Genomic DNA, 8,831 nt, shown 5'->3' with positions numbered 1-8,831 from the left:
TTATTATTCCTATTTTCAGATGTGGAAACTGAGATACATAGAAGTTATGTACTTGACCAAGCTGGTGGTTCTGCTGGGATTTGAAACACTGTAGCCTGGCTATGCTCTATGTCCTTAATTGCTGTGAAAGATAAATAAAGCCAGATACTACTTAAAGTGGTAAGGGTAGATTTTATTGAGTAATACTACCACAATAGGGGAAAGAGTTCAGCATGAACCAAATTCAACTTCAATTTGTGCAAAAGTGACTGAATAAAAGCCAAACACAACAGAGTACACATATTGTATTCTTCAATTTATAAAAAAAAAATTATTTGATTTTTATAGAAAATTTTAAGACAGGCAAAATTAATAAGAGATGTTAGAAGTTGAGATAATGCTTACATCTGGAGAGCTGATCGGTAAAAGAGGGGATTCTGGGATGCTAGTAATAGTCTATTTCTTAATCCGGGTGACTTTATAACTATGTTCATTGTGTATAAAATTCAATAAATTATATAGACTTATGATTTGTGTACTTATATGTACATATACATGTGTAAACACATATATACATGTGTATGTATACCCGTGTGTGTGTGTGTATATATATATATATATATATATGATTTACAAAATTTTTCTGATATTATTTTTATTTTTAGCCTCTGTATTATTGAAAATCTAAGAATAGCCCAATCATTTTTTCCCTTAGTAGATGACCATAGCACTTTTATTTATTTTTTCTCTTTTTTACATTTTAAATTTATTTACCTAAATTCAGATTAGTTAATGTGAGAAGGAAGGGAGATGATTCACTTTCAGCAATGCTAAATAAAACTGTGCTGTCCAGTTAACTGCATGTTTACAACATACTGGAAATATGTACACCCCCCCACACACACACACATACACACACACACACACACACACACACACACACACACGGTGGAGTCCCAAACCTTTAGACACTTCACTTCCTGGTTCTTCTTCCCCTCTCCATTTCACGGGCTTATTGTGGAGGGGCTTTGCAATGAGCATGTGCCATAGAGTAAAGAGAGGAGGGACTGGAAGTCTCTGCATCACCTCAGGAAGGTACATTTGTTCCAATCAGACTACTTTTTGCCTTACATGGGTATAGGCGACATCCGGGTAAGGCTGTAACCTCTGTGGTACTCAGCCAATGAGGAATCAGGGGAGGGACTTCATGCTAGGAGATAAATTGCCTGCTGTAACTGCCCCGGGTGTGCCTGTCCATCAGATACCTGCTCTTGCAAGAACGTTGACTAAACCCTTGCTTCACTGTGCTCCCAGTCTCCGCGTCCCTCCTTTGATTGGGCCAGTGGACTTATTTCTCACAGGTAACATACAGTGTAGTATTGCTTTCAGGAGTACCACCCGGTGATTCATCACTCACGTACAGCATCCGGTGCTCATCCCAATAAGTGCCCTCCTTAACGCCCATCTCCCATTTAACCCATCCCCCAACCCACCTCCCCTCTAGCAACCCTCGGTTCATTCTCTGTATTTAAGAGTCTCTTATGGTTTGCTTCCCTCTCTGTTTTTATCTTATTCTTCCTTCCCCTGTGTTCATCTGTTGTGTTTCTTAAATTCTACATGTGAGTCAAATCGTGTATCTGTATTTCTCTGCCTGACTTATTTCGCTTAGCATAATACACTCTAGCTCCATCCACGTTGTTGCAAATGGCAAGATTTCATTCTTTTTAATCGCCAAGTAGTATTCCATTGTGTGTGTGTGTGTGTGTGTGTGTGTGTGTGTGTATCACCTCTTCTTAATCCATTCATCAGTCGGTGGACATTTGGGCTCTTTCCACTTTTAGTTGCCTACACATTAGCCAATCCCCTTTTACTTCTTATTGGCCTTCAGAGTCCACGGTTAATAATAGAGCATGGGAATGTCAGGTCTTCACTTCCCTAGACCCCCTTACAGCTCTGGTGTAGTGATATGTATGGCCTTGTTCTGGCTTAAAAGACGAGAGGAGAATTTTGCTAGATCTGTCACAGAGACCCCACCGGAACTGCTGCCACCATGGATGCTCAGGAGGATCTGGTGTCCAGGTGAAGCTGGCCAAACGGGCTTAATGATTGATTGAAATGGCAGAATGAATGAAGAAAGTCGCAGGGACGAATGTCGAGATGATAGTCAAAGGAAGAAGCCTCCCACCTACTGCATATAAAAATGTCATTGGAGTGGGCTAGAAGATCTTCCTGGAGAATCAGCAGCAGCACTGAGCAGATAGAAGAAAACATGGAAGGAGTAGATAAACTAAAAACAATTCAGGCATCTTGGCAAGTGGTTGCGACTGAGCTGGGGCCAATGTTTTCTGACAGTTTGGATGCACCCTGGGCAAACACTTCATTCCAGCAGCTAACACTGGCGAGTCCAAGGTTTTCTCACTATAAGATGAAAGGGGGCTATCACAGTGGCTTTAAGGCTGCTAACGATACTGCAACGTTAGAACTTCGACCGTGGTCCCTCATCCGCTGAGATCTTGCTCTCAAAGTTTCCATACTCTACTGTGACTTTCTTAATTCCTCTGACCATGCCTGCAGGTTGGCCAAAGTGGCTTTTGATGATACAATTACAGAAATGGATACACAGAGTGAAAGAAGCTCTGGGGACTCTATCCTCAGGATGCGGTTGTTATATTCTAATCTGATACTATGGACTTCAGACGTGCAGGGTGATGGTTAAAGAGCAGAAAAAGGAATGTCTGCAGGGTCGCCTGCGTGGCTCCGTCGGTTAAGCGTCCGACTGCGGCGCTGGTCGTGATCTCGCGGTGCGTTGAGTTCGAGCCCTGTGTGGGCTCTGTGCTGACGGCGCGGAGCCTGGGGCCTGCTTCGGATTCTGGGTTTCCCTCGCTCTCTGCCCCTCCCCCACTCAACGCACCTAGCTCTAGCTCAAAGATAAATAAAAACATAACAAAAATTAAAAAAAAAAATTCTGCAGGAGGTAGAAGACGGAAGGCAGTGAGACCTAAAAGCCACCAAGAGAAACCACCACCGACCACCCTACTCCTTTCCATTACCCCACCCCGCCCTTGGCAATTCCTCCAGAGTCACTAAGGAACACCAAATCTGACTTTTTATAGTTGGTCTCAGAATTGAGGTTTCTGCCCTGTTGGTTTTTGGGTTTTTTTTTTTTTTTTTTTTTTTTTTACATTGTTCAAAAGTTCTTAAAGGCAAGAATGCATTTCTTTTAGATTCATTTAAGACACTAACAGGACTGCACAGAAGCCTTTTCAGCATTACCATATTATCTCCTGCCAGATGTGGCAAGACCACCATTGGAAATAGAAATCACAGGGGTGCCTGGGTGGCCCAGTTGGCCACGCACGCGAGTCTTGGTTTTGGCTCAGGCCATGGTCTCGCAGTCGGGGGGATCGAGCCCCCCCGCGTCCGGCTCTGTGCCGAGAGCACGGAGCCTGCTTGGGATTCTCTGTCTCCCTCTCTCTCTGCCCCTCCCCCCCACTCCCTCCCGCAATAAATAAATAAACTTAAAAAAAGAAATAGAAATTAGGTCAAAAGCCATTAGACTTCTAAGTGATGCAAGCATCTACGAGACGGGTTCATCATATTATGGAGGTGTAGGTGGTATCCTTTTCCTGCCTCTCAAATAGGCTACCCTTGAAGGTGGTATGGAAAAGTCTTCATGGGCATTATATTATTTGTTTCTTCCCCTTCCCCTTCCCCCAGGGACCCTCCCCCACTTCACTCCCTCAACTTTTTTTTTCTTTTCATTATATGTAACTTGAAGCTCATTTGTACTATTGGATATCCGTCTGGAGCCACAGATACAGAATCTGTACTGGTCTTATTTAACCACTGCGTGGGATTAACATTAAAGTTAAATAAAGCAAATCTTAATTAAAAATGCCCAATGTTGGGATGCCTGGGTGGCTCAGTCGGTTAAGCGTTGGGCCCTTGGTTTCAGCTCAGGTCACGATCTCACAGTTCTTGGGTTCGAGCCCCGCATTGGGCTCGGCACATTCGGTGCAGAGCCTGTTTGGGATTCTCTCTCTCTCCCTCTCTGTCTCTCTCTCTCTCTCTCTCTGCCCTTCCTCCACTCGCTCTCTCTCCCAAAGTAAATAAATACACTTTAAAGAAATAAATTATTTTAAAAATGCCAAATATTATTACACCTCCTTCCATTGTACTTCTAAATCAAAACTTTTAGTCAAATAAACTGGATAGATAGATGATAGATAGATAGATAGACAGACAATCAGGAGAAAGCATCTACCCTCTACTTCTGCTTTTGGGTGTAGCTGTGTAAGGGCTTGATGAGATATGACACAATAGCCGTGTGACCAGGAGAGAAAAAACTGGAGAGAAAAGCCTTCATGCGAAGGATGGCGATGTGAAAAGATATAAAGGTCCCAGATCCTTGTGGACATCACTGAGCCACTGTGCCAACTCTGGAAGAACCTCCTTCCGATCTCTTCTGATGTGGGGAAAGTAAAAACGAAACAAAGTAAAACAAACCAACACAAATTGAAGCACCTATTTTTAACCCAGTTTAAACCACTCATCCTTGGACTTGTTGCCAAGAATGTCTTCAGGAGACAGTGATCTTCTTCTTCTAGCTGGGTATCTACACTAGTCCTTCTCCACTTCCAAAGTGAAATAATGAGGAATCCCTCTGTATTGTGTCATCATTATATACTCTTCTTGGAAGAGTGAAACCTTCGCTTATGCAGACTTAGGACTTCTGTCGTTTCTGGCAGATTTTCTTTTCTATTTGTCAGTATTTTGTCAATATTTTGTTGTCCCTTTTATCAGGCATTGCAGCTATCCTGATTTGGAATCCCCATTTTATGAGTATCTATCCATAAGGGGTTTTCTTCTATATCCTTCTTTGGCATTCATAAAGGGTTTTCTTGTTCATAAGGGGTTTTCTTCTATATCCTTCTTTGGCATTCACCAGTTTTTTGGCCCATAAAAAAAAACCAGCAATCTTCTACTTTAATTACATTTTAACATTAGATGACATTATTATATTTCCCCTATTTCCTGGCTGACATAATATTTTTAACTGCCCATCCAATTTGAGAAACAGCAGTGAGGTTTTTTTGTTCTTTCTTATCCTTGCAGTCCCATCAAATTACACTGTTCTCTCTATAGTTGGTACTTAGTGTATATTTTTTCATTTTTTCAAAATAATTTATATCTGCATGATATTCCTCCAAGCTGTGTTATATGATTAGAATGCAGTCTTAATTTCAATGATACTTTAATTTTTTACCCTTTTTATGACCCCCCCCCCCCCCGGGAAGGAGTGATAGTATAAACCTGAATTTATGCCACTTTCTCTCTTAAAGCCTATATCACTCTCTTCTTTGGTTATTTTATGGTCATAATTTGCCTTTTGTCCATAAAGAAAGTAGTTTTCTTGGCTACCACCTCAAATAGGTATTCCCGTCTTTGTTTTACCATCTTTACGTTAGCTTTTATACTATCTAGCTCTAAGAAGGAGAAAAAACTAAAGATGTAACCTAAAAAAAGGAATATGAATTATTTAGTCGTGTGGTATATCTTTCTTGTGAAACTTCCCCAATACTCTCTACGACGTTGAAATTGCTAGTTTTACAATTTCATATGAGAATAGAAACTTGTATTCTGGTCCGTTTGTGTGTTTCTGTCTTTGGGCACATCACTGAACGATTTATGGGGTGATATTCAGTAAGCCAATATGATTGAAACTCATAACCAAAATGAACATGTTGTTTATTTCACACAGGCACCTTATGAGACCATACACTTACTCTAACTTTATTGATATTCCTGTAAGTCTGGCTGCACTACAATTTTGGTAGCTGCCATTGGAGTCAGTTGATGTCTCACACAAGAAAATAACTTTCATTATCTTATAATTAGACTTCACTTTTGATCCTAAACAGGAATGTGAAATTTGTTTTGTAACCTCTTTTTCTAGACTTGACTTCTGAAGGCAATTTACACCTTCATGTTCTGTACTCCTACTTCTGCTAGTTTTTTCCCCCCTGCCATCTAGGGCAGTGTTTTTTAAAAAGATAAGTGCTTTAATCATAACAGCAAACAATTACTGTAAATCACAAATATAAATTTTTAATGTTAAAAAACGTTTATTTCTGCATTAATGGTGTCTTGATGCAGCATAATAAGTGTGTTCCTTGAACAGTTGGAGAACGGTGTTTTTTGTCTTGTTTTGTTTTGTTTTGCATTCCAGCTGACAAATACCGAAGAAAGTTTGCATCAAGGGAGAAGTTTTCACATTTGTGTCATAAATTGCACATTTTTATGTTCCTTCTGAAATATACTTGAAATGTAAGCCAACATCCAGAATACTGAATTTTTCACTGTGCTTAATGAAGTCTGCCTGCCTTCTTCTTTTCTTCCTTCCTTCCTTCCCTCCTTCCTTCCCTCCTTCCTTCCTTCCCTCCTTCCTTCCTTCCCTCCTTCCTTCCTTCCCTCCTTCCTTCCTTCCCTCCTTCCCTCCTTCCCTCCTTCCTTCCTTCCTTTCTTCCTTCCCTCCTTCCCTCCTTCCTTCCTTCCTTTCTTCCTTCCTTCCCTCCTTCCTTCCTTCCTTCTTTCCTTCTTTCCCTCCTTCCTTCTTTCCCTCCTTCCCTCCTCCTCTCCTTCCTTCCTTCCTTTCTTCCTTTCTTCCTTCCCTCTTTCCTTCCTTCCTTCTCACCTTTTCTAGGATGTCAGTAAATACATTGTGGATATTTCTTGGAAATAACAAGAAATTGTTATTTCCAAGCAATAACAATTCCTTCCTTCCCTCCCTCCTTCCTTCATTCCCTCCCTCCTTCCTTCATTCCCTCCCTCCTTCCTTCCCTCCTTCCTTTCCTCCTTCCTTCCCTCCTTCCTTTCCTCCTTCCTTCCCTCCTTCTTTCCTTCCTTCCTTCCTTTCTTCCTTCCCTCTTTCCTTCCTTCCTTCTCACCTTTTTTAGGATGTCAGTAAATACATTGTGGATATTTCTTGGAAACAACAGATGGTTATGCGGTCATAAATTAATCTTCTGATTTGCAGATGAGAAGAAAATAAAAATAATTTGTACTTTGGGATTGTAAGAGCACACAGGACACAGTAGAACATGTGTACATATATTTTGACAATGATCAGGAAAATGATTAACTACAAAGGTGACTGCAATACCCAGGTAGGCTAAATTTCAAAGCTAGTGGGGAAAGGATAGGTGAACAGGTAGAATGGGGATGATTTGCTGACATGACTTTAAAACTAATTCCTGAGAGGGATGGTCAATAGTTTAAATTCGAGTATTCAATCAGATGTGGTTAACTTGTGCTTTATCTTGGAAGGCAATGGAGTCCTAAGGAATCTGATCTAGTGTGTAAAGTCACAGAAACAGGAGGCTTCAGAAAGTGGTGGTTGGCCATTTCAGATTTATTGCAGCACTATGTGTTTATAGGTGTTATATGAAATTTTGAGCAAGACTCCGGAGGAAATACAGAAAAAGATAATTGGCAACATGTGGAAAGTTTTTCAAGGCCCCAGACATACTCTAGGATCCAGTCTTCAGGATCCAGACAAGGCTTCGGTTCCAGTGAACCAGATAACCCCCAGAAACCCAGACCTAGCATTGAGGGATCTCAGACATTTGACTTCAGGTATGGCTTCAGATCCTGCAGTAGGGAGAGGATTATAAAACGTGTTGGTTCTTGGAGATGAAAGATCCCCCTTTTCTTTTCCAACTTGTATATACCTTGCAGATTTTATCACAGTGCCCAAGCAGTAAATAGGTGGCTTCTGAACTGAAGAATATCTAGCTTCACCCAGAGCATGACAAGGTAACGTTTTCGTTTTGATGTGGCCTCTCTCTCTCTGTTTTCAGATTTATCTCAAAGCGGTCAAGGATTTCAAGTTGATCCTCTGTTCACCCCATCTCTCCATCCCTTCTGTTGTCCTCAAGCTGTCCCCTGGAGTCCCTCCTCTCTCCCTCTGCTTCCTTTACATTTCACTAGAGCAAGATAGAACATCGTTGTAGAGCTTTTTCTCCATGTTTTCACTCGTTCCATTGCTTCCTGGACATTGACGTTGAATTGCCAACAAAATAAATCCCTACAGCATGGTTCCTACTATATTTCTCCTCCGGTGTAAGAGAACACCCTAGTCTGGTCAAAATCTTCCTAGGAAAACTCATACAAGTTGATTCAAATGGTCTCGACCTGTTTAGGAATGTAGAAGTATGATCAGAGAAGGAAGAACCTTTTGCACTTTTGGAAGTATGACATATAGGCAGCTACCTAGCCTACAGAATTGGTCGTGACAGGGTATTCAAGTACAATTGAAAAACATCAAGAAGACGTATCTGCTAGACTTCTAAATATAAATGTAAAATACAAATGTAGAGAGTTGGAGACGGAGAACTAGTGAGCAGCTTACTGCAGCTCTATAAATAACAGCATCAGCTTCTCCACTGACGAACAAATTTCTTTCACTTTGGCATTTATGAGAAAATGAACGACTTCTATAGATGCTCATAGATCTTTGTGTCCTACCTTCTGCCATCCCCTGATGTCTCATTAGACTGTGGTCGCTAATGCTTTTACGGTTGGCTCCAATGTTACTACGCCTTCTGATTAAAAATCAAGTCAAGGGAAAAATATTAATAACCGCAGTCTATATTAGGGTAGTGCTTTTAAATTTTTCAGGGCCTGTCTTCGTCTAGCAACGTCATTCTCTTTTTCAAAACAGCTCTGCTAGTTATGAAGAATGGGTATGATCCACGCTATACAGATAATGAAATTGCAGAGCGGGATTGAGGGCATCCTGTATTTCTGTCGGATACCACGCTGTATCTGCTACAAACAAATAAACCTGGAGG

General features: G+C 41.1%; 1 pseudogene; it reads left to right on the top strand.

The window, feature by feature from the left end:
- The first annotated feature begins 2,029 nt into the window (after positions 1 to 2,029).
- On the top strand, positions 2,030 to 2,974 carry LOC145714170 (14-3-3 protein epsilon-like; annotated as a pseudogene).
- Positions 2,975 to 8,831: the final 5,857 nt, after the last annotated feature.

This window comes from Panthera onca, chromosome X (assembly GCF_046562875.1).
Source record: "Panthera onca isolate mPanOnc1 chromosome X, mPanOnc1 haplotype 2, whole genome shotgun sequence".
NCBI classification, from domain to species: Eukaryota; Metazoa; Chordata; class Mammalia; order Carnivora; family Felidae; genus Panthera; species Panthera onca.
This window is presented reverse-complemented; position numbering and strand designations above follow the sequence as displayed.